The sequence below is a fragment of the Medicago truncatula genome, chromosome 7, assembly GCF_003473485.1.
Source record: "Medicago truncatula cultivar Jemalong A17 chromosome 7, MtrunA17r5.0-ANR, whole genome shotgun sequence".
Lineage (NCBI taxonomy): Eukaryota > Viridiplantae > Streptophyta > Magnoliopsida > Fabales > Fabaceae > Medicago > Medicago truncatula.
The window spans coordinates 18406409-18430596 of record NC_053048.1 but is presented as its reverse complement, the minus strand read 5'-3'; the positions used below and the strand labels follow the sequence as shown (position 1 = coordinate 18430596).

At 37.5% G+C, this 24188-nt stretch overlaps 2 non-coding genes across 2 annotated transcripts; one reads left to right on the top strand and one right to left on the bottom strand.

The window, feature by feature from the left end:
• Nucleotides 1-9672: 9672 nt before the first annotated feature.
• Nucleotides 9673-9779, top strand: LOC112417673 (small nucleolar RNA R71). Its single transcript, XR_003008266.2, has one exon. It is a non-coding gene; the product is annotated as a small nucleolar RNA R71 (small nucleolar RNA).
• Nucleotides 9780-21253: 11474 nt separating this feature from the next.
• Nucleotides 21254-21360, bottom strand: LOC120577236 (small nucleolar RNA R71). The gene has a single exon (XR_005643311.1). It is a non-coding gene; the product is annotated as a small nucleolar RNA R71 (small nucleolar RNA).
• Between the last annotated feature and the right edge of the window lie 2828 nt (nucleotides 21361-24188).

Sequence of the window (24188 nt, the reverse complement as noted above, 5' to 3'; positions counted from 1 at the left end):
TTACCTCATATTGATGTGCTTGTTGATAATACTGCTCAGTCTAAGGTGTTCTCCTTCATGGATGGTTTCTCCGGTTACAATCAGATCAAAATGTCTCCTGAAGATAGAGAAAAGACGTCTTTTATCACTCCATGGGGTACTTTCTGCTATAAAGTGATGCCGTTCGGCCTAATAAATGCTGGTGCTACCTACCAAAGAGGAATGACTACTCTGTTTCATGACATGATTCACAAAGAAGTCGAAGTATATGTGGACGACATGATTGTGAAGTCAACAGATGAGGAGCAACATGTTGAGTATTTGACAAAGATGTTTGAAAGGTTGAGGAAATACAAGCTTCGATTGAATCCCAACAAATGTACATTCGGCGTCAGATCCGGCAAGTTATTAGGCTTCATTGTCAGCCAAAAGGGCATTGAAGTCGATCCTGATAAAGTCCGGGCCATCCGAGAAATGCCAGCTCCACAGACCGAGAAGCAAGTCAGAGGTTTCCTCGGGCGTTTGAATTACATCTCCCGATTCATATCTCATATGACTGCAACCTGCGGGCCGATCTTCAAGCTACTCAGAAAGAATCAGCCTATTGTATGGAATGATGAATGCCAAGAAACTTTTGATAGCATCAAGAATTACCTGCTGGAACCACCTATCCTTGTCCCACCCGTGGAAGGAAGGCCTTTGATTATGTATTTGGCAGTATTTGATGAATCCATGGGATGCGTACTTGGTCAACAAGATGAGACTGGAAAGAAAGAACATGCTATCTACTATCTAAGCAAGAAGTTCACCGATTGTGAAACTCGGTATACAATGCTTGAGAAGACTTGTTGTGCTTTGGCCTGGGCCGCTAAACGCCTGCGTCATTATTTGGTGAATCATACAACTTGGTTGATATCCAGAATGGATCCGATAAAGTATATCTTTGAGAAAGCGGCTGTTACTGGGAAGATTGCACGCTGGCAGATGCTTTTGTCTGAATACGATATTGTGTTCAAAACTCAAAAGGCAATCAAAGGTAGCATTCTTGCCGATCATCTTGCTTGCCAACCTCTTGATGATTACCAACCAATTGAGTTCGATTTCCCCGATGAAGAGGTCATGTATTTGAAATCCAAAGACTGCGAAGAACCGTTGATTGATGAAGGTCCAGATCCCAATAGCAAGTGGGGTTTAGTCTTTGATGGTGCTGTCAATGCTTATGGTAAAGGAATTGGGGCAGTCATTGTATCCCCACAGGGGCATCACACCCCTTTTACCGCCAGAATTCTGTTCGAATGTACAAACAATATGGCTGAGTATGAAGCATGTATCTTTGGGATCGAGGAAGCAATTGACATGAGAATCAAACACCTCGACATCTATGGAGATTCTGCACTCGTCATCAATCAGATAAAGGGTGAATGGGAGACCCACCATGCTAAGTTGATTCCTTATCGTGATTATGCGAGACGTTTGCTGACATATTTTACAAAGGTTGAGCTGCACCATATTCCTCGTGATGAGAACCAAATGGCTGATGCTCTTGCTACTCTATCCTCCATGTTTTGAGTAAACCATTGGAATGATGTGCCATTAATCAAAGTGCAACGCCTTGAAAGACCTTCACATGTGTTTGCTATTGGGGATGTGATCGATCAGGCTGGCGAAAATGTGGTTGACTATAAACCCTGGTACTACGACATCAAACAGTTCTTGCTGAGCCGTGAGTATCCGCCTGGTGCTTCCAAACAAGATAAGAAGACCCTGAGAAGATTGGCCAGTAGATTCCTGTTAGATGGAGATATTCTGTACAAGAGAAACTATGACATGGTATTGTTAAGATGTGTTGATGAACATGAAGCAGAGCAGTTAATGCATGATGTACATGACGGTACCTTCGGGACCCATGCTACAGGGCATACTATGTCAAGGAAGTTGCTACGAGCAGGTTACTACTGGATGACCATGGAGCATGACTGCTACCAGCACGCCAGAAAGTGCCACAAATGTCAAATCTATGCTGATAAGATCCATGTGCCTCCGCACGCTCTCAATGTTATTTCATCCCCATGGCCGTTCTCAATGTGGGGCATCGACATGATTGGAAGAATTGAACCGAAGGCTTCAAATGGTCATCGTTTCATCTTAGTGGCAATTGACTACTTCACCAAGTGGGTTGAAGCAGCATCTTATACCAATGTGACCAAGCAAGTGGTAGCTAAGTTCATCAAGAACAACATCATCTGTCGATATGGTGTTCCCAGCAAGATTATTACCGACAATGGTACCAACCTGAACAACAATGTGGTGCAAGCCCTTTGCGAAGAATTCAAAATTGAGCATCATAACTCTTCTCCTTATAGACCTCAGATGAATGGTGCAGTTGAGGCCGCCAACAAGAATATCAAGAGAATTGTCCAGAAGATGGTAACCACTTACAAGGACTGGCATGAGATGTTACCCTATGCTCTGCATGGCTACTGTACTACAGTGCGCAGTTCAACCGGGGCAACCCCTTTCTCTCTTGTATATGGTATGGAAGCAGTTCTTCCTTTGGAAGTGGAGATCCCATCTCTCCGTGTGATCATGGAAGCAAAGTTATCTGAGGCTGAATGGTGCCAAAGCCGGTATGATCAGTTGAATTTGATTGAGGAAAAACGTATGGATGCCATGGCTCGTGGACAGTCATATCAAGCAAGAATGAAGACTGCCTTTGACAAGAAAGTCCATCCTCGAGAATTCAAGGTAGGAGAACTTGTTTTGAAAAGGAGGATGAGCCAGCAACCCGACCCAAGGGGCAAGTGGACGCCTAACTATGAAGGTCCTTATGTTGTCAAGAAGGCCTTCTCCGGTGGTGCTTTAATTCGTACACACATGGATGGTGTAGAACTTCCAAATCCAGTGAATGCCGATATAGTCAAGAAATACTTTGCCTAGAAATATGAAAAGAACAGCGTGGTAGGTCGAAAACCCGAAAGGGCGGCCTAGGCAAAAATGCGCTTCCCGGTGGATCGAAAACCCGAAAGGGCGGTCCAGGCAAAAATAAGGGACAAAAAGATATATGAAAAAGCTCGCTGAGATTGTACACGACTCAGGCAAGAATGAGCGTCTCGATGAGCCGAAAACCCGGAAGGGCGGTTCATGCAAAAATGAGATTGAAACAAAAGGCAAGTAACTATATCTGGCCAACCACCGTTCCCTTGGGGCATCTGCAGCTGTTAATGACCATCTTCATCAAAAGCTCCTATGCTTGCGAATTCAAAGTTTCTAGGAAATGTCATGATTGCTGTGTTCAATGTACCACCAACCAATAAAATTACCATTTTCCAAGCTTTGTAAATCCGTGGAGTCACGCCTTCGGCTGACCACCACTCTTATACATCAAATTGAGCCTGTGATTTTGTTTAAAACTCTATTTCCTTTTTACTTTCAAAGCTATGTACAAAAAAACATTTTCTTTCTATTTTGATAATGACAATGCTTGAAACAAACATCTTGAAAATTGAAAAAGTTTTTGTCTATTTTTGAAAGCAAAACCTGAGCAACAGGGTACATTCAAATGAAACATGCACGAGCGAGTGTATGTTGATGTCTATTTCAATATGTGTTACAAGCAGGCTCTTCCCCAGGATAGTCTGTGGTCAATGGCAAGAATGAAAAAACAGAATGAAAATGCATGAAAATGAATAGGCTCGCTAAGTTGAAAACCCGGAAGGGCGACTTAGGCAAAAATGAGCACCCCGCTGGATTGACAACCCGAAAGGGCAGTTCAGGCAAAAATGGGGCATTGAAAAGAATTTATTCCCTCGGTGGATCGAAAACCCGAAAGGGCGATCCAGGCAAAAATGGGATGCAAAAAATGAATGAATGAAAATTGAAAAAATAACATGCAAAAAGCATTGACCACAGATGCGACGTCCACGATACATCCGGCATTATTCCCAGTAGAGTCTCCCGAGATTCTATCCCCAACAAGTTGCATAGCTACCTGCCCTCAGCCATGGTTCGGACACGTCTCCCAACGACGTCATCTCCAAAGAGGATTTCCAAGAATGTGTAATATAGCACGAGCCATTACGTGCCCAATACTCCAATGTCTTGTCTGTCTCTGCGAAACTGTGTCTACAAATCGCCAACAGTCATGCATTACAAGCATTCATACATGCATAATCATGCATATTACGTGCCCATGCATTTAATGAAATTGTTATATCATTCATGCATATTGCATTTCCAATATCAATATCAGTCTCAACTCAATACTCATGTCGGGTTCTCTGTCAAAACCTTGTGAGCCAATAATATCGATCAATTTCTACCTTTCAAATCAAATCGACGTCAAGTCAATTTCAACCTATATTTTGTCAAAAAACTAATCCCCTGTGAATTTGTTTCTGTTCGGTCAAGTGGCTAGTTCAAGTCCAAGAACAGCTTGTACCTATCAATTTGCTTATGTTATCGGTCGAGTGCCCAGCTCAATCCAAGAGCAGCTTGCACCCGTTTACTTTTCAATGTTATCGGTCGAGTTACCAGTTCGAATCCAAGAACAGCTCGTACCTGTCTATGTGTCTATGATTTTGGTCAAGTGGCTAGTTCAAGTCCAAGAACAGCTTGTACCCGTCTATCTGTTTTTGTTCGCTCAAGTGGCTAGCTCGATCCAAGAGCAGCTTGCGCCTGTCTATTTTGTCTTTGTCTTCGGTCGAGTGACCAGTTCGAATCAAGAACAACTCGTACCTGTCTACCTTTTCTATGTCCCCGGTCGAGTGACCAGTTCGAATCCAAGAACAACTCGCACCTGTTCGTCTGCTTTTATTCCCGGTCAAGTGCCCAGCTCAATCCAAGAGCAGCTTGTACCCGTCAATTCGTTCCTAGTCTCCTATCTACCCTGTTATCTGTTATCTTGTCAATGTCTACCAATCCCGCAATGGATATGACATCTTTTGTTAGTTCCAGCTCTCGTTTGTCTCGCATTCATAATCCAAATGTTGCATGGCATTCATGATGTTTGAAAATGTACAAGCGTATTTTTACGTCCAAACACAGTGCAAATGTTAATATTTAAGTATCTTCGTCCCGTCAAGCCAAAGACTCCGTCTCTTGACCCTCCGGACAAAGAAACTTAAATAGGGGCAGCTGTTATACCCTGATTTTGGACCTAAAAATGCTCGTTCAAATTTCTTTTTTAACACTGATATTTGTCAATTCTCTGAATCTTTATTCTCTTTTTAAAACATATTTTACTGCCTCTGTCTGTCTTTTCTTGCATTACAAGTCATTTAAGAACTCTCTGAAACGTCGCATTACTTTTCTCACATTTTATTTCAAAAATCATACAAAAGGGTATTTTGGTCATTTCCTGCAGTGGAACCCATTTTAGTCCCTGTGTTTGCCTCTGAGCCTTTTCAATTTGTCTGTACAAATCATTGTTGAGTCTTTGTTTAAAAATCATTTCAAAATTGCATCTGAGTCAGTTTGAGTCAGTTTAGTCCCTAGGGGCATTTTGGTCTTTTCCTGTCAAAATTTCGGCAGAGAGGTATTTTAAAATACCTCATTTTTGTAGCTGGTTCATTTTAGTCCTTTTGTTAATTTTATTTTTGGTTTCACTTTACGTTTTGTCCAATTTTAGTCCATTTTTATTTTTATTACATTTTAGTCCCTGAGACAGTTTCTAAAATTGCATTTTAGTCCAAAACATTTAAAAATTTCATTTCAGTCCATTTTTTTATTATTGCAGTTTAGTCCTTCAATTTTTCTTTTTTGCAGCAAGGTCCTTAAGTCCAGAAACAGGTGTTCCTCTCCCATTGGGTCTCAAGCACACTTGGCAGCCTATAAAAGGCGCATTTACTGTACAAGTCAGAATCAGAATCCATTCATTCCACGCCACCTCAACAAACACTTTCCAACTTTCTCTTTCTGCCCTCAAAGATCAGAACTCAACAATTTCCAGAAATCACGAAGAACACCAAGAACAATCAAACCCTAACCGTTTCCAAATTCCACCAGAATCATCACAAATCAACACAAATCATCACAAACCATCACAAATCAACAGAGAATCAACAAGATCTTTCGCGATTCTCAGAGATTCATCACTGAATCTTCATCATCGAATCGGTTTCCTTCGCAATTCAAAGTGCGAATTCGCCATTGGCAAACTCCAGCACCGATCACGAAGGAATCAGTGAGAAGAAGAAGAAAAGAAGCAGAATCTGGACCGGTGAAGAAGAAGAAAGAACGGCACCGATTTATTTTCGGTTTAAAGCAAGAAATCAACGAGCAGCACCAAAAATTCAAGTTTCTCAAAGATCTCCAGTTCGAAATCTCCAACTAAACCAGAGGTAAACACGTAAATTTCATCTTTCTTTCTCGAAAAGCATCAACGCAAGTGAATCGTTACAGATCGAGAAAGATAAAAAGGATTTGAGCCAAGAAAGTTTCAAACCTAAAAAAATTTTCAAAACCGTAACACAAAACTTTAGATCTACAACGATTTAGACCTTGCATGTAAAATCTAATGCCATATTCTTGCTTAGAACGAAAAAGGATGTCTTAATCTGCAAAAAATTTTGAAAACGGAGGAGTTTCTCATCTCCGGTGCGGCGGCGCCGCCCTGTTGGGCCGGCAAACCACCACGCCGGAGCGGTGAAGCTCACCGGAGAAGACGACCGGAAGAGACGAGAGAGGTGAGAGCTTCTCTCACTAGGTTTAGGTTAGAGAGAGAGAGGAGAAAGAAGAATGAACTGGACCGGTCCCCCAACCCTTTTATAACCAACTGAACCGGACCGGTCCAATTCTGGTTCGTTTTCCCTCAATCTAGACCGTTGGATCTAGGGTTCCATCTCCTGGATCAATCCAACGGTCCCTGTACCTCCTTGTGAATCCGGTGTTGGGCTTTGGGTTTGGGCCTAGGGTTCTGTACGTTTTTTTTGCTTTTTGTGCTGCTTACACCATGTTTTCTTGCTGATTGAACCCCCAGTTTGCTCAATTTTTTCTCTAAAAATTCCTAAAAAATTGTTATATGTTTCTTAATACATTTTAACACTTTTGTGACATTCTCCAGTGGTTTAAAAATGATAAAAATGTGTATGTCATTTCTTCTTGATTAATTTTGTATTTGATCTAAGTTGGTGTATTTTTGTGGTATATTTTCTCATAAAATGTTGGCATGTGATATGGATGATTGGTGTGTAATTTCATGGTGAATATGTTGCTGATCACATGTATGTTTTGCTGATTGTGGATATGGATTTTCATTTCTTTCTTGTTTTGTAAGTAATGTGTGTTTTGATCAAGAAATAAAGTGCAAAATATCTTTAAAAATGTGTCATGATTCTTGGCTTGCATGTGTCCTATTTGTTCCCACGTTATAGTTCAAAATCAAACCCCTTTAACATTGCTATAATGAGGGGATTATAGGTCATGTGCATTGTTTAAGTGTCATAACCAATTTTAGGTATATTTTGCCACTTTATTTCATTTCATTACTTTTTTTTTTCTCTCTTGCTATTCTATTCAATTTTGTTTACCTTTCTACTATTTTTATGCCTTATATTACTAACCATTTCATTTCATGTTTCATCCATCTCATGAGCATCTTACTCCCTTTCATCTCAATTTCTCATGGTTTAGGTTTTTACCTTTTATTATCTATGTTAAAATGTCATGTAATATTTTAGGTAGTTTAATTTTCCCTTTTAATTTCTTGCAAGACCATAGAATGTAAACTAGGGCCAATGTAACGGACAATGGACTCTAATGATGTACACCGGCACAAGCACCGACACGCACACACGTTGCATGATTTGCCGCTTTAGATGTATGCTTAGGAAACGCGATACTTAGAAAAATACCAATTTTCCAAAATAAACAAATTCCCTCACTTGAAAATTTTCCCAAACAAACCTTGGAGTCAAAACTCCATTGAATTTCTTCTTTTATCTTCTTAAACAAATCCAAATGAATCCTAATTCCTACTTAGACTTTTTAATAACAATTGAACCAACCATTCACCATTTTTCTCTCTTATGCCTCTAAGGCCTCTTTCTTTTCTTCAAAACCATTTTCCAACAAAAATTAAAATCAACCAAAACACAAAAAACATTTTTGAGAGAGAACTACATGGAGTTTGATCCCTTAAATGGGTATGTAGGCATGAGGTCAAAACCTCTCCAAGTCCACTAAAATAAAACCTCAAACACTTTCTCCCCCCCATTCTTAACATAAACAAACTTCCTTTTTTCATAAATAGCATTAAAAATAAAGCGTAGACATAAACTAAGAGAACGGCTCCTATAGAGTACTATAGTCACCGCGGGTGCCTAACACCTTCCCGTAGTGAAAACGACCCCCGAACTTAGAATTTAAGGGTTTTTTCTCAATTTTGCCCTTCCCAAGAAAAAATAGAGAATATCAAAGATTGAAAAGTTCAAGCCTAATTAATGACTTGACACCCGAAAATCGCGATAACAAGAGGGAAGATTTTTTTTTTTTTGGTGGGTTTCTGGTCAATGGCTTCAATTTTTTTTTCACTTTTTCGCATCATATTTGGACAAATACCTACAAAACAAATTAAAACAACAAAACAAACAAAATAAAAGCAATAAAACTCATGGGTTGCCTCCCACGAAGCGCTCTTTTAGAGTCATTAGCTTGACGATTAGAAGGTTTCTCTACCCAATACCCAATCTTTCCCAAAGGGATAGTGGCATCAACCTGAGATTCTCTCCCAAATCACACATAGCTTTTTCAATGGTTTCACTCTCAATCACACAAGGGGTGGAAAAACTCTCAATCACTATGAAGTTAGGCTTAGCAAGCCTTTGTGGGACATGAATTTTGAGTTTATAAGGTGGTGAAACTATTGGCTTATCACTCTCTCCTATGACTTTCTCACCTTGTTGCTTTTCACTCTCTATCTCACCCTCAATTGTCTTAGTTTTCATAATGGTGTCCTCTAACTGCTTACCGTCCCTAAGTTGAATAGCATTTATAAGGCCTTTGGGGTTGGCTTCAGTTTGACTTGGAAAGACTTCGGGGGTTTGAGAGGAAGTAGCTACTTTTTGGGCTACTTGAGATATTTGAGTTTCTAGCATTCTAGTGTGAGTAGCAATGGAGTCCACTTTAGATGTAAGCTTGACAAGAGAGTAATTCAAAAATCCAGTTTGATTTTTAAGTTCTTGAAATTGCTTGGATTGCTCCATAACATGTTTTTCTAGTAAAATTTCCAAGCTGGATTTCTGAGGGACTCTTTGGTTGTTTGCATAAACGGGTGGTGTTGTTTGTTGTCCAAAGGTATAAGAATTTTGCTCGGGACTTTTAGCAACACTACCTAGTTGGCATTCAACACCAGTATGGTCAAGTATTCCACAAAATTCACAAGGTGGTGAAACAAGAGCAGGTGTGACGACACTTACAGTTAATTTATCAAATTTTTGAAGAAGTGTGTCCACAGACAGATGATCAAGGGTAGAAACCTGGTACATACCTGCCTCTTTTTTAGAGGGTGGAGGAGTACCTTCAGTGATAACTCTCTCACTTGTCCACTGATAGTGGTTTTATGCCATGTTCTCGATCAAATCATATGCTCCTATGTAAGTTTTATTCATCAAAGCTCCACTTGCAGCTGCATCAACATAAATTTTTGTGGTACACAAGAGACCATTATAAAAAGTGTGGATAATAAGCCAATTCTCAAAACCATGATGGGGGCAAAGCCTAAGCATTTCTTTGAAACGCTCCCACGCATCGTAAAGAGATTCACCATCTTTTTGAGTGAATTGTGTGATTTGACTCCTCAATGTAGCAGTTTTACTATGGGGAACGAATTGGGAAAGAAATGCCTTCCTCATTTGGTTCCATGAAGTGATAGAACCAATTTGCAATGAATGAAACCAAGCACTAGCTCTATCCCTCAAAGAGAAAGGAAAGAGGTGCAGCCTTACGGCCTCTTTGTTTGCCTTAAAAGTTCCACTGAGTCTTAAAAAAATTGAAACAGGAAAATTCGGATCCTCAGTGGGTGATCCGAAAAATTGATTTTGCTGCACCAGGTAAATAAGTGCAGGCTTTATTTCAAATTTAATATCCTCAACCGTTGTGTACACAATAGCATCGTACAGCTCATCTGAAGATGTGACTGCATACTCTTTGAGAACACGTTTCTCAGCCATATCGTTATTATTGTGTGTTTCTTTGAGCCATCCCTGAAATCAAAGCGGTTAAAGATAGAAAATAAAAAATAATAAAAAATAAAAATAAAATAAAATAAGGAGAAAGGGAGGGGGAGAGAGAGAGATTATATATATATATATTTTATTTTTTTTAGAGAGAGAGAGAGAGAGATTTTATATATATATATATATATATATATAGAGAGAGAGAGAGAGAGAGAGAGACAGATAAATATATATAAAAAAAATAAAAAATAAAAGGGTTAATAGTGTTTTTCACCCCTGTAATATATGTCATTTCTGGTTTTCGCCCCTATAAAATTTTCCGGAAAACACCCCTAATAGGCCATTTTCAGAATTTTTTATCAAGAAATTTTGGTTTTTGAATGGCCTATTAAGGGTGTTTTTCGGAAAATAATTTTTTTACGAGGGTGCAAATCAAACCGAAAATTTTATAGGGGCGAAAATTGAAAATGACATATATTACAGGGGTGAAAAACATTATTAACCCAAAATAAAACGATAAGAAAAAGAAATAAAATATTATATATTTATAAAATAATTTTTTTTTTTTGTTTTAGACTAACCACTATTGAAAAGTTAATCAAATTACAATAACTCCCCGGCAGCGGCGCCAAAAACATGATGAGATAAAACCGCAAGTGCACGGTCTTGCCGAAGTAGTAAAATATGAGTATCGTTCCGACAGGGAGTTATGAATTCAATTAACTTTAGATAATGATTAGACTGAAGATTTTATAAGGTAGAAAGGTTTGTATTTTTAATTAAAAGCAAATAATAAAAGAAAAGATAAAAGCCTTGGTATTATTGGTTCATCCTAATGACAAGTCCTTCACAAACCAAACTATTAAACTTATAACTTTATGTTAGACCTAATTTCTCAAGACAGTTTCTCTTTTGTTCCTCTAGCAACCAAGCCTATTTCGCTGACTTGATCACAATTTAGAATCCTTGAAGTTCAAAACTATATGTCTCAAAGATTGTAAAGACTATTTCGCTGCCTTTACAGTCTTTGTCTAAATTCACTTGTTCGAATATCAAAGCTCCACTTTCGTTTTATGAATTGATATTTGAGATGATGGATAAACAATTATCAAACCCTCCACTTTTGTTTCCACAGTTTGATAATGGTTGATCCATTATAAAGCAGTGAATTTAGATAAGAAATTAAGGTTACATAAGATTAAGGTTTAAAGCTTGGTTTGATTAGGATTATGTCATTTAGACTTATCAAACAATCCCAAGACAAGAAGAAGTCTACTCATTAATGTTCATCGTAGACAAGGAGAAGAAGAGAGAAAGCATAAAAGTAAATAACAAGAAAGTAAAAGAACTTTTATTAGAAAGACAATTGTCAAATATTGCATTCCAAGAAAAGATGAATATTTGTGATGGCTAGCTACTCTATTTATAGCATACATTCGTCTTAAAATCTAAGCAATTACATTACTAGAATGTTCCACAAGAAACTGCGGGCTAAAATAGAGTAGCTTAGAATCTAAGCAAAAGCGACAAAAGCGATTCTGGAGGGTGGCACGGCCGTGCCAAGCTTCTGACTTTGGGGGAAACATATTTTGTCTCCAAATCTTCGTATTTTCATACCGAATCAGCTCCAAATCCCTTTCTTTTGCTCCAAGACTCAATCCATCCAATATTCGCTCCTGGAATATAATAAAATGCAATTTGTAGTAAACTATCTTAAAAAGGAAATAATACTAATATAAAACAAACTTAAATGACATAATCCTAATCAAGTGGCGAGGAAGGGTCTTCCTAGAATCATAGGGCAATCATGGTCTTCCTCTATGTCAACAACCACAAAGTTAGTCGGGATGTATATCCCTTCTATCTTAACGGGGATGTCCTCAACGTATCCAACTACGGGGATAACAGAACGATCGGCTAACTTCAATGTCATCTCGGTAGGTTTCCACTCTCCTATTCCCATCTTTTTAAAGAGGGATAGAGGCAACAAACTAACACTAGCTCCTAAGTCAAATGTAACACCCCGTTATCCCAAAGCAATTAAATAATAAATAAACATCAAAGTATATCACCAAAACGGGCATGTCACGCTACTTTTCAAAATTTCTTAAATAGAATATAAAACTATTTAATTTAACCTCAATAAATTGCAGCGGAATGTTTTTCATTAAATAACAACATCAACATCCATGTTTAATACTCCACTAAATATCCTTGCATAAAAGCCTCATCAAAATAATTCAACAATCAAATACAAGGGCTACATCAGCATGTTCCAAAAAATGATACATATGGAATGAAAAATAAATAAGAAATTACATCCCATACGTATCAGAGCCCTAGACAATGAGCCACAACCTACTACTCAGGATCACCTGCAAGTTACCCATAGGAAGGGCAACATTTCAAAGCAGAAGGGGTGAGATTCACAACAATAAATATAGATAATAAAATTTATCAATTGAATCTAACACCCTAACATAATAGTGATTATTCAATGTAAATATATAATTCATAATCAACACATCAACAACAATGGTATTTACGACCAACAACAACGACTCATGCAACTACTCGACAACACCGCTAAGACTCATCGACTATGCGACAATGCACATGCATGTGGTACCAATTTACAGGGCAGAAGCCCTCACCGAATATTGAATGGTTAAAGCATTCATCAGGGCATAAGCCCTCACCAATTTTGAACAATAAAGTGTTCCAGGATATGAGTCCTCCCGCTTTGAACGACAAGGCGTTTCAGGGCAAGAGCCCTCCCGCTTTATATGCTTATGCAATGGACTCCACTTGTGTATATCTACATACAACTTACAATGCATATAAATGTATATGACTTACAACTCCACCATTTAACAACATGTATGATTTAATTAAATAAAAGCATACATCACAGTCATCAACAGATCATCACAAGTAATCCAACAATCCCAGAAAAATACACAATTAATCATATCATGCTCATACATTCAAGTTCTCCCATTTCTATTCAATTTTATAACAATCAGTTTCTGAACTGGGCAACTCGTGTAACACCCCGTTTTTCCAACATAAAAATTTCATAAATTAATCAGAGTAAAACACCTTAAACGGAATATTACACCTCTTTTCTTAAAAATCACAAATGGAATAATTAAATAATTATCCTTCAAATTTCAACAACGTAATAATTAAAAGTTTGCAGCATAATTAATTCAATGACAATAAAAGCTTCAACAACATGTTCCAAAATTGATACATAAAGGAATGATAAACTTAGCAACAATTTCCCATCCCGTTACGTATCAGAGCCCTAAGCCACTTGAGCCACCACTCCTACTAATCTTTATTACCTGCAAGTTACCCATATGAAGGGCAAAGCAGAAGGGGTGAGATTTCACAAACAATAATAATAAGCATATAATTCATCAAATGCATCTAACAACTTAAACTCCATCAATTAGTAATAATAATTCTTTTAACGACTCCTAAACCATATCATGTACTCATCATATCAACAGTCATAACTCGATATCATAAACAGCATCATAACAGCATCATTTAACATCATAATCAACATCTTAATCATAATCATATAACATCATACTCATAATTCGTATACAACATGACAACTTCATAATCAATGACATAAACAACGTAACAACATCATATTCATAGTTCATATACAACATAACAACATCATTAATTCGTATTAACATTCTCCACCAAGCACCTCATTAACAACTCATGAATAGAAGACAACTTAGCAACTATACGTAACATCATCATTTCATAATAATAATTATTCATCAAACATTCCATTAGCAATTCATGAATAAAAGACAACTTATCAACTTAACATAACCATCATCAAGTACATTAAACAACTCATAGATAACATCACGTAATCATCATCACAACATTCATAATCATCATCATGTAACATCATAACAACCTCATATTCAACACCATAAACAGTCATCATAACATCGTAATCAATATCATAAACAACATCATAACAACATAATTCATCATATCATAAACATCTTCTCATAATAATATAAACGACACAACATAATCATCACATCATAATAATATAAACAGCAACATATATTCAACAATAATGTTCTTACTTCTTTAACTTTAGTAACACTTACTAATTCAACCAACAACGACGACAACAACAAGATTCAACAACAACGACAACAACTCACTCAACAACGACGACAACTCAATCAACAACGACAACCACAACTTCATCAACAACAACAACAACAACAACTCTCTCAAGAACAACGACAACTACAATATGCACGTGGCACCATTTTCAATGTGCTGAATGACTAAGCATTCTGGGGCACAAGCCCCCAACAATTTGAATGATAAACATTCCAGGGCATAAGCCCTCAACAATTGAATGACAAAGTATTCCAGGGAATGAGCCCTCACCGCGTTGAACAACAAAGTGTTCCAGGACATGAGTCCTCCCGCTTTGAACAACAAGGCGTTCCAGGGCATGAGCCCTCACCGCTTTGAACAACAAACTTTTCCAGGACATGAGTCCTCCCGCTTTGAACGACAAGGCGTTCCAGGGCATGAGCCCTCCCGTTTTATATGTTATGTAATGGACTCCACTTGTGTATATCTACATACAACTCAACAACAGCAACGACAACAACAAATGCACATAATTAATTATGACATACTCCACCTCTTAGTCAACTATGACACAACGCCTCTTAATAGCAAGATTCATCAACATATTCACAACAACATATATATTCACCCACCATATCATAATAAACAATGTATATGGATTCACCAATATCATCACCTTTACATAATTTCACATCAGATATATGATTTGCCCACATTCCAAGTCAAGAGGAAAATACATCACCTTAAGATAAACATCACATTCAACACTCAACTAACAATCAAATACTTCCATATAGTCATACAAAACTAAATATGAAGGATTTATAAGGCGATTGGCTTAAAAGGATATTTTCATCTATGTTCGTCTCTCTTTAACATTTTACAAGAATCTTCCATTTTCAAAACCAAAACCAAATAAAACTCAAGGAAACCAATCACTACAATTTTCAGTAATCATATAATCTCTATTCTATCTTAATCCCATTCCATTTCCTTGAAGATCCCATTTTCCGGAAAAGTCAACGTTCTTGAGCAATTTTCAAAGTTAAGTTTTGATTTCACAAACCAAGTCTAAATTTCATTCAAGGAGATGTTCCAATAGGATTAAGTATGAGACTAATGATTATACAAGTTAAAAGAAGTGTTTTAAGAAGTTCGGATTGGCCCTAGGAAGCTCAGAACAAAATTTCAAAAGTGGTGGAAAAAGAACTGCTCGCTTAAGCGTCCAAATTCCAGTAGCTACTGTAACTCCACGCTTACCATCTCGCTTACAGCACGCTTAAGCGTGCAGTCATCAGACAGCACTTTGCAGTGTCGCTTCCAGAGTCGCTTAAGCGACCATTCAAAATTTCTGCAGAAAAATGTTACGGGTTCCACCCCTTTTTCACCCAAAACTCCCAATTTTGATCTCCCAATGCCCAAACATGTTTCCAAAGATTGTTTATAGGTTCAATATACAATTAGGCATCTAAAGGAACATAAAACATGCATCAACAACAACAACAATTCAGCTCATTCCAACAATCTTGCATAATCTCTCAAATTCTCTCCAACAACTCCCAACCTTTCCCAATTCTAATTACAGAAATGTTACTAAATCCTAAAAACGATCTGAACATGATTCTAAGCATAATTAACATGTCTCCTACACTTTTCAACTCAAAATCAGTATTAGAACCCTAATTTCCCAATTCTTATTTCAAGAACAATTCATGTTAAATCAATTTTCAGAAGTTATATATTACAATCATTGAGAGTTAGCCTCACCCTTACCTTAATTTACGAATCAAAGCTCTACAAAATCCAGAATCTTTCTCTCTTGGCTCCTCTTGGCTCTTCTCCCTTTTTCTCCCAAAAGCTCTTGTTTCTACGTGAAAACTGTTTCTCTGACTCTTGGTTCTATTTTCTAATAACTCAATAAAACATAACCTACCACTTATTTCTTTTAACTCCCCTTAATTCTATTAATTCTCATTTAACTCCAAAACTCCAATTAAATCCTAACTCTCACTTATTTTATTAAATAATGAAAATAGCCATTTAATAAAATACACCACACCACAAAATCAACATAAATCATTTAAAATCATATGAAAGACTTTAAATCAACTAAAAATAATTAAATAACAATTAGGGCGTTACAACTCGCCTCGCGAGTACATCTACTCGCTATGGCGAACACAAGGAAACAGGTTACTCGCTGTGGCGAGTTCAAGGCGAACAAAAAAAGGGTGCTCTCGTGAGTTTTGACATTTTTCTCACTAAATCTTCATTTTTAAGCTCCCTATTCATCTTTTTAATCTAAAAATTGTCCCAGTCCTCTCTAAAATCATTTAGACACTCAAAACTATCCAAAATATAGCTTATAACAACAATTCAAATATCAGGATCTCTCAGTCACTTACTCGCCATGGCGAGTGGTTTTGCTCGCGAGGCGAGCCATGAAGTTGCTCACTCGCGAGGCGAGACTAGCTATTCGGCGGGGCGAGCGATGAATGTCTGTATGGGCAGAATGCAGGTTTTCCCCAAAAATCCCAATTTTCTCAATTTCACTCCCTAAATTAGTTTACAGATATGAAATGAAATGCTGTATGCACTTATAACCTATTTGTAACATCAAAACAGCAATATCTACACTCAATTCACTCAAAACCCAATAATCCAACATAAACCCAAAATTCCCAATTTTCTATCATAAACCTGTTAAATCAAAATCAGAATCAAACATCTATACTACTGAAGCAAACCTCACCCTTACCTTAAATCAGATGAACAAATGCACAACAATCGGATTCTCTTGGCTCTACTTGGCTCTTCTCCCTTTTCTCCCAAAACTAACTGTTTTCACGTAAACTGCTTTCTGACTTCTCTTTTCCTAACTCCCCAATACTTAACTCCCCTTTATTTCATTTAACTCCCCCTTAATTCTATTAATTCCTAATTAACTCCCCAAACTCCAAAATAATAATAATTCTCACATTATTCTAATTAATATTAAAATAAACTATATAATAAAATAATACACACCACATAATCAACAATATTATTTAAAATCATATAAAAGACTCTAAATAAATCAATAATAAATAAAACGACGACTAGGGCGTTGCAACTCTCCCCAACTTAGAGAATTTCGTCCTCGAAATATTACCTCAAACAAACAACTCTGGATAAGACTCCCGCGTCTTACTCTCCAGCTCCCAAGTCAAACTTTCACCGGTTACGCCACCCCAAACAACCTTTCGCTAGAGGTATATCCTTGCCCCTCAACTTCTTCACCTCACAGTCTTTTGTCGACTCTGCGACGCTTTCATCTTTTCTCTTATCATCTTGACTTTCTCCGTAGTCTGATGAACCAAGTCCGGTCCCAACACAACACCTTCTCCTGACTCGAACCAACACAAAGGAGTCCTGCACCTCCGACCATACAAAGCTTCGAACGGTGCCATACCAATACTCGAATGGTAACTGTTGTTGTACGTGAACTCTATCAACGGTAGGTGACTATCCCAAGCTCCACCTTGCTCAAGTACACACACTCTCAGAAAATCCTCTAATGATTGGATCGTCCTCTCCGACTGACCATCTGTCTGCGGATGATAAGCCGAACTCAACCTCAACTTCGAACCCAATGCATCTTGCAAGCTCTTCCAAAATCTAGATGTGAACCTCGGATCTCTATCTGACACAATACTCGATGGTACACCATGCAGCTTCACAATATTGTGGATGTAAATCTCTGCCAATTGAGCTACCGGATAACTAATATTGATCGGAATGAAATGTGCTGACTTCGTCAACCTATCGACAACAACCCATATGGCATCATGTGTAACACCCCGTTACCCAAAAACAATTAAATAATTAAACCTACATCAGAGTAAATCCCCAACGGGCATGTCACACTACATTTTCAAATTTTCTTAAATAGAATATAAAACTATTTAACTAAACATCAATAATCTGCAGCAGAATATTTGCATTAAAAGCAACAACATTAACTGTTTAATTCTCCACGATAATTCTTACATAAAAGCCTCAACAACATAAGTTCAACCACTAAAAAGGGCTACAACATCAAGTTTCAAAATATGATACATAAGGAATGAAACATAAATAAAGTAAACCCATCTCAAATGTATCAGAGCCCTAGACACTTGAGCCACCACCAACTACTCAGGATCACCTGCAAGTTACCTATAGGAAGGGCAACATTTTCAAGCAGAAGGGGTGAGATTCACAACAATAAGATATAAATATTAAAATTCGTCAATTGAATCTAACACCCTAAATATAATCAGATCATCGTCATATATGTATAAATATATACTTCATCAAACAACATCATCATCATCAATATGGCAATTATAATCAACAACACCGACTCATGCAAATGACATGTCAACACCGCTAAGACGACACTCTTAGACTCCTCAACAACTGCAGATATGCATGTGGTACCATATTCAGGGCTGAAGCCCTCGCTAATCGAATGGTCAAAGCATTCTTTTTCAGGACATGAGTCCTCACCGCTAAACACCGCTTTGAACAACAAAGTGTTCCACCGCTTTGAACGACAAGGCGTTTCAGGCCCGAAGCCCTCCCGCTTTTAAACTTATGCAACTGACCCACTTGTGTATATCTACATACAACTCAACCCAATGCATATATATGTATATGACTCACAACTCTATAATGCAACATCATGTATGATTTAATTAAATAAAAGCATACATCCCAGTCAACAACAATCATCTTAATCAATTCAATATTTCCAGAAAAGTGCACAATTAGTCACAATCATTCATAAACATCAATATCATTCTTCATTGTACAAAATAGAATCAACAATCCAAATATTGGGCAATTCGCCTCGCGAATACTTCTACTCGCTATGGCGAGCACACGAAAACAGCTTGCTCACCATGGCGAACTCAAGGCGAACGAAAATATGGTGCTCTCGGGAGTTTTGACATTTTTCTCACTAAAACTTCAATTCTAAGCTGCCTATTCATCTTTTTAATCTAAAACTTGCTCCAGTCCTCTCTAAAATCATCTAGGTACTCAAAACTAACCAAATTACGGCTTATAACAACGATTTAAAAATCCAGAATTTCTCACAGGGACTCGCCACGGCGAGTTGTCTCACTCGCGAGGCGAGCTATGAAGTTGCTCACTCGCCTTAGCGAACAAGGCTACTCGCTGATGAGTCATTTATTATATATTTTTATATGTTATTTAGTTTAGTTTTAGTTAGATTTAAGTTTATTTTATATTTATATTATTTCCTTTTTAAGCTATTTTACTACAATTGCATATTGTTATATTTCAGAAACGAATATTTGATGGATTGAGGATTGAGTCTTGGAGCAAAAGAAAGGGGTTTTGGAGCTGATTTAGTACAAAAATATGAAGATTCGGAGACAAAAATATATCTCCCTAAAGTCAGAAGCTTGGCACGGCCCGTGCTAAGGTTGGCACGGCCGTGCCACCTCTCAGAACAACTTTTGTTGCTTTTGCTTAGATTTTAAACAACTCTGTTTTAGTTTACTTGTGGAACATTCTAGTGATTGCTTAGATTTTAAGTCGACTGTAAACTATAAATAGAGTAGCTAGCCATCACAAATATTCATCTTTTCTTGGAATGCAATATGTGACAATTGTCTTTCTAATAAAAGTTCATTTACTTTCTTGTTATTTACTTTTATGCTTTCTCTCTTCTTCTCCTTGTCTACGATGAACATTAGTAAGTAGACTTCTTCTTGTCTTGGGATTGTTGGATAAGTCTAAATGACATAATCCTAATCAAACCAAGCTCTAAGCCTTAATCTTATGTAACCCTAATTTCTTATCTAAATTCACCGCTTTAACATGGATCAACCATTATCAAACTGTGGAAACGAAAGTGGAGGGTTTGATAATTGTTTATCCATCATCTCAAATATCAATTCATAAAACGAAAGTGGAGCTTTGATTTTCGAACAAGTGAATTTAGACAAGGGTTTCAAAGGCAGCGAAATAGTCTTTGAAATCTTTGAGACATATAATTTCGATCTTCAAGGGAACTAATAATGATCAAGTCAACGAAATAGGCTTGGTTGTTAGAGGAACCAAAATCTAATAGTAATCAAGTCAGCGAAATAGGCTTGGTTGCTAGAGGAACAAAAGAGAAACTGTCTTGAGAATTTAGGTCTAACATAAAGTTATAAGCTTATAGTTTGGTTTGTGAAGGACTTGTCATTTAGATGAACCAATAATCTCAAGGCTTTTATCTTTTCTTTTATTATTTGCTTTTAATCAAAAAACCCAAACTTTTCTACCTTATAAATCTTTAGTCTAATCATTACTCCCCGTCGGAAGGATACTCTTATTTTACTACTTCGGTAAGACCGTGCACTTGCGGTTTTATCTCATCAAGTCTTTGGCGCCGCTGCCGGGGAGTTATTGCAATTTGATTAAAAAAAATTTTAACGATTAGACTGAAAAAAAAAAATTATTTTTATTTCTTTCTTTATTTCTTTGTTTTTACCGTTAACTTCTTGGGTTCTTATTCTAAGATGAAAAACACACAATAATAACGATATGGTCGAGAAACGTGCTCTCAAAGAGTATGCAATCACATCTTCAGATGAGCCGTACGATGCTATTGTGTACCCAACGGTTGAGGGTAATAATTTTGAAATAAAGCCTGCACTTATTTACCTGGTGCAGCAAAATCAATTTTTCGGATCACCCACTGAGGATCCGAATCTTCATGTTTCAATTTTTTAAAACTCAGTGGAACTTTGAAGGCAAACCAAGAGGCCGTAAGGCTGAACCTCTTTCCTTTCTCTTTGAGGGATAGAGCTAGTGCTTGGTTTCATTCATTGAAAATTGGTTCTATAATTTCATGGGACCAAATGAGGAAGGCATTCCTTTCCCAATTCTTTCCCCATAGTAAAACTGCTCAATTAAGGAGTCAAATCACCCAATTTACTCAAAAAGATGGTGAATCTCTTTACGATGTGTGGGAGCGTTTCAAAGAAATGCTTAGGCTTTGCCCCCATCATGGTTTTGAGAGTTGGCTTATTATCCACACTTTTTATAATGGTCTCTTGTTTTCCACAAAAATGAATGTTGATGCAGCTGCAGGTGGAGCTTTGATGAATAAAACTTACACAGAAGCATATGATTTGATCGAGAACATGGCACAAAACCACTATCAGTGGACAAGTGAGAGAGTTATCACTGAAGGTACTCCTCCACCCTCTAAAAAAGAGGCAGGTATGTACCAGGTTTCTACCCTTGATCATCTATCTGCTAAGGTGGACACACTTCTTCAAAAATTTGATAAATTTACTGTAAGTGTCGTCACACCTGCTCTTGTTTCACCACCTTGTGAATTTTGTGGAATACTTGACCATACTGGTGTTGAATGCCAACTAGGTAGTGTTGCTAAAAGTCCCGAGCAAAATTTTTATACCTTTGGACAACAAACAACAGCACCCGTTTATGCAAACAACCAAAGAGTCCCTCAGAAATCCAGTTTGGAAATTTTACTAGAAAAACATGCTATAGAGCAATCCAAGCAATTTCAAGAACTTAAAAATCAAACTGGATTTTTGAATGACTCTCTTGTCAAGCTTACATCTAAAGTGGACTCCATTGCTACTCACACTAGAATGCTAGAAACTCAAATCTCTCAAGTAGCTCAACAAGTAGCTACTTCCTCTCAAACCCCCCGAAGTCTTTCCAAGTCAAACTGAAGCCAACCCCAAAAGCATTATAAATGCTATTCAACTTAGGGACGGTAAGCAGTTAGAGGACCGCATTATGAAAACTAAGACAATTGAGGGTGAGATAGAGAGTGAAAGGCAACAAGGTGAGAAAGTCATAGGAGAAAGTGATAAGCCAATCGTTTCACCACCTTATAAACTCAAAATCCATGTCCTACAAAGGCTTGCTAATCCTAACCTCACAGTGATTGAGAGTTTTTCCACCCCTTGTGTGATTGAGAGTGAAACCATTGAAAAAGCTATGTGTGATTTGGGAGAGAATCTCAGGTTGATGCCACTATCCCTTTGGGAAAGATTGGGTATTGGGTAGAGAAACCTTCTAATCGTCAAGCTAATGACTCTAAAAGAGCGCTTCGTGGGAGGAAACCCACGAGTTTAATTGCTTTTATTTTGTTTGTTTTGTGTTGTTTTAATTTGTTTTGTAGGTATTTGTCCAAATATGATGCGAAAAAGCGAAGAAAAAAAAAATTGAAGCCATTGACCAGAAACCCACCCACAAAAAAAAAAAAAATCTTCCCTCTTTTTCTAGAGAGTTGGCACGGCCCGTGCCTGTGGTGGCACGGCCGTGCCAACCCATTAGCCGAAAAAAAAAATCATTTTTTTTATTTTTTATTTTTTCTTCCCGTATTCAAATCAAATAACCTCTTTCATCCTTCTTCCATAATTCTCTCCAAACTTCAACAACATTCATCCACCCACACCCAAACCAAGCTAAGGTCAATGGCATCAAAAAGGAAAGGTGAGGATATTGAAGCCTCCGGAAGAGGTGCAAGCAAGAAGCAATCAACAGCCCGCAATCATGGGATCCAACTCAAGGATTCCGAGCAAAGAAATAGGTAAAATTCTCTAATCTCTAGAACTATCTCTCCTTGCAGGTACCCTGATGTTAATGCTTTGGATAGACTAGAAATAGATAAACATGTGATTAGGCTGTTGAATAAATTCAAAACCCTGTGCTTAGATACCTTCACACGGTTATGGCTTGCACCATATGAGGTAGAAAAGAGGTAGGAATGATAAGGACTGTTGAGCTGTTTATTTTGTAGGCTATGCTTTATAACCACCATGTTAACATTTGCTATTATTTGATTTATTATCTTGTTTCAATTCCTAGAAAGAAACCGGATATAAAGGTGATATAGTGGTAGGTGGAATCATCACTTTCATTGTTAGAAAAATTAAGGTAAATGTGAAGAAAGGGATAAATATGATTGAGGGAAACTACTACCTAGACTTAGATACCCTCACTACCATGTTTTTATTAGAACCCATAGTCCTTCTCACAATTACCAATATGAGTGGAGAGTCAATAATGCTAATTTCTTGATTATTCTACCTAATTCAGATATTACTAATCCGAAGGTGGTAGAAAACTTGGTTTATGTTGGCACTAACCCACAGGTACACAATGATGGTGATGATGGTGGTGATGAAGAGGAGGTAGGTGCAAACTTGCACCAATAACAAGAAGCCGGTGGAAAATATAATGATGAACGGTGGGCATGGATGCAAACCAAAGTTCAAAGAATCTGCACCGAGCAACAAAGACAAGGTGTTGAAATGATCGGGCTAAGAAACGATGTCCTAAGGGGCACTCAAATAAATGAATAAAACAATCAAATGTTCCGATACATGATGCAACACCTTCACCTCCAAGGTCTACCTTATGGACTTCAATAAAATTGTGAGCTTTCCTCTTCGTCTACTCTTCTCTACTTCTCTTCTTTCTTCATCATCATCATCATCATCATCTTCTTCTTCTTCTTCTTCTTCTTCTTCTTCTTCTTTTAAATCATTGAGGACAATGCTTCTCCTAAGTGTGGGGGGAGCCTAATAAAGTGTCTTGAGTCGTAGTGTTTCCAAACTCCCTTGAACTTTATTCTTTTGTTTTTTTTTATTGTAAAAGGTATGAATAAGCAGCTTATTTTTATTGTTTTATTATGACATAAATTTTTTGTTGTCTCTCCAATGGTTGTTTCTTGAACATGGAAGTGATTACTTGTGTTGTAAGTGTTCTTGTTATACCCACATCAAGTTTTATTGTGAAAATTCTCCAATGAGAAAAGCACCTAGTTGCAATCCTTGAGTAAGTGTATGAATAGGTATT